A 3,059-nucleotide genomic window follows, 5' to 3' on the forward strand; every position below is an offset into this window, starting at 1 on the left:
TCAGACGCAGTGGATCTGCTGCTCTGGGCCCCTCCTCTCCCAGGTACCCAGAGGCGTATACGAAGAGTATCCTCCTGGGCTAGGGATGTGGCCCTTTGTGGTGTCTTTATTGTTTCTTTTTCCATATTTAGTTCTTGGACCATTTTTAATAATTCATTTACCTTTTTAATTGTGTTTGGCTGTATTTTTAAGAGATTTATTTGTTTCTTCTTTAATTTCTTCTATCTGTTTCCCTGTGTTTTCCTGTATTTCTTCAAGGGAGTTTTTATCCTCCTTAAAGACTATCTTCATGAAATGGGATTTTAGGTCATCATTTTGCTTTTCAGGCCTGTTAGGGTATCCAGGGCTTGTTGTGGTGGGATAACTTGGTTCTAATGGTGCCAAAGTGCAAAGAGTTCTGTAGTTTCTGATCTTGTGCTTGTTTCTGGCAATCTTGTTCTCTGATGGTGTTAACTGGTGTGGGTGTCTCAAATTGAAACTTTTCAGATAGGTAGAGCTCTGTGACCTGAGTTTAGGCTGGCTTCATATTAGGCAAGCAGTATTGTCTCTGATTATGGTGGGCCTCCTGTGTCTCTCATTAGAGTAGGCCTCCTGTGCCCTGGATCCCATGGCCATCCTGTGCCTTTGGTTACTGTCAAACTCCTGGGAGGTTCGCAGGCTGTAGTGTTTAGGCAGGTATCTGTCTGGCCAGTGATCTGACAGGTTGAGGATATGAGCTGGAAGGAAGGTCTTAAATTTCTGGAAAGATCTAGTGCATGGAAAACTCTTAGATGTATGTGCATGAATGAATGAATGAATGAATGAATGTGTGAAGGAGTTAGTGAATGATGGAAGGAATGTACCAATGCAATGCCTTTAAAGGGAGGCTCTTGTTGTAAGATAGCAAAACAATTAACAAACTACCCAAGATTTTCCAGGATTCCCCACATCTACGCTGAACCTGGAAAAAATCAGAAAGGCAAAAAAGAAAACTTCTGAGGGCCAGATCAGGAGGCTCAGATGAAGACTGAAACTTGATTACCCTCACACAGACTTGAAATCCTCATCTGTGTCTCTCCAGAAAACAACACTTCATCCCAAAGCTCAGTGTAGATCTTCTCAGCCCAGGATGTAATTTGTTTCATCTATATTCCTATTGAGCATGATGAGAGGGCTACGGAGGAGGTGGGAATGTGGTCCCTGTTATTAAAAATAATTTGTAAGGAAACATGTTTTCATAAGAATCGTGAAGGTTACTGTAAATACTGCCATCAGAATATACAAATGTGTAAAGGCCTTCACGGCAGGAGAGGCAGAAGTTTCTGGTTTTGATGGAAATAAAAGTCTAAGGTGTTATTAATGGAGCATCAGGACCATATGGTGAAAACAGAAGAAAGTCACTTCTTATATCAACAGAGGGCAGTGGGAAATTCCTTGTCTATAGTAATCCACAATGTCTCTATGGGCTATGATAAAACCACAATTAAATAGATAACAACCACAGATTGGGATGTAGCTTAGGAGTATGCTTGACTACCATAATCAAGGCCCTTGCAGCATACACATAAAGAGGACTGAACTATACTCTCATGAGTGAGTCTGAGTTCTCCCTATTCCTCAATCACTTGGAATAACCTGGTTCTACTCCAAATGTAATGGCCCCTCAACCCCATTCTTGATGCAACACTGAATCAAAAAATATTTGTCATGGGATAATAAACAACCGATGGTTTCAACCTACATGTCCATGTGGCTGCTTTAGTTTGTGAACCAAAGTTGAACTGGTTGTTCATATTCTAGTCTTGTGTGTAGGTATTTAGAGTCCTAAAGAAGTCAAATTTACTGTCAGCCAAGGTTCAGGTTGTTTCATTTCTGTTAGCACTGACTGAGACCAGGTTCAACAGTAATAAAATCCTAAGCAATTCACTGTGATACTGTGTGAAGTGAGAGTCATGTTTCCTTCAGAAAGACACAGCCTGTGTGAGAGGCTTTGTTGATTTGAACATTATAGGCAGATTGCATATTGAGTCTGAAACACACAAGATAATGTTCCACTCTGAGGGGTTAGAATTATCTTCTGTGATGTGGCCTTGGATAGCAGTACTGTGCAGGCAACAGAGAGAAGATGGCCCTCTGCGGGATCTCTGATATTTGCAAAGGCATTGTTCCTCCACTATTGGTCTCTCTAAATTCAAGCACCAATACATGTCCTTAAAAACTGAGAAGTTGGCTCACAGGAGGATACAGGAGGACTGAATTCTCCAATACTGTTAATCCCCTCTGCAGAGTTAAAAAACAGTCTTTGACATATGTAAGCTGTGCTACAGACCTTGATAATAAAGACCTTGAAGCTGAGGTCAGAGCTCCTTAGAGTGTCCTTGTTTTTACTGACCTAGCCTGCCTGAAGCTAGAGAATTCTGTGTCCCTCCAGCTGCACTGATCAACACTGATTGGTCTGGGTCAGTGCCCTCCAAAATTTTATTGTTCAAAATTGTCTTGCATATATGGCTGAATAATACTTCCCATTAAGCTTCCTGAGCAGCACCCACAGCCTATCCTTGGGACTTTATGTGTGGACAAAAAACTCATACCTGAGACCAGAAGCAGGACCAGAATTCTGCTAACTACCCATGTTGAAACAAAATAAACATTAATGTAATTGAAATCAGTGACTCTCTGTAAAGAACCTTGTGTTAGATGTAACATGTACGGGGAGGGACAAAGCAAAGAATAGTCCTTTATGTTCCTAGAGTAGAATCACATCAGAGAATATAGAATTTATTGTGCAGTATGTGGAATTCTGCAGGAAATCACTAGAGTCATGAGTCTTAGTTCTGGAGTCAAATGTCCATTTGTTATGATTCCTGAACAAGATGTCCTCTCAAGCTACAAATGACCAAGATTAATATTAGCTCCTCCTTGATCCACAGTCATCTGAGAAGGCCTCCAGCATAGAGACAGAAGATATGTAGCTGCAGACAGTTAGCTCACACTTCATAGCTGCCAACATGGTTTGTGTGAGTTTGAGCAGAGAGAGAGAGAGAGAGAGAGAGAGAGAGAGAGAGAGAGAGAGAGAGAGA

This window comes from Rattus rattus, chromosome 2, assembly GCF_011064425.1.
Source record: "Rattus rattus isolate New Zealand chromosome 2, Rrattus_CSIRO_v1, whole genome shotgun sequence".
Taxonomy (NCBI): domain Eukaryota; kingdom Metazoa; phylum Chordata; class Mammalia; order Rodentia; family Muridae; genus Rattus; species Rattus rattus.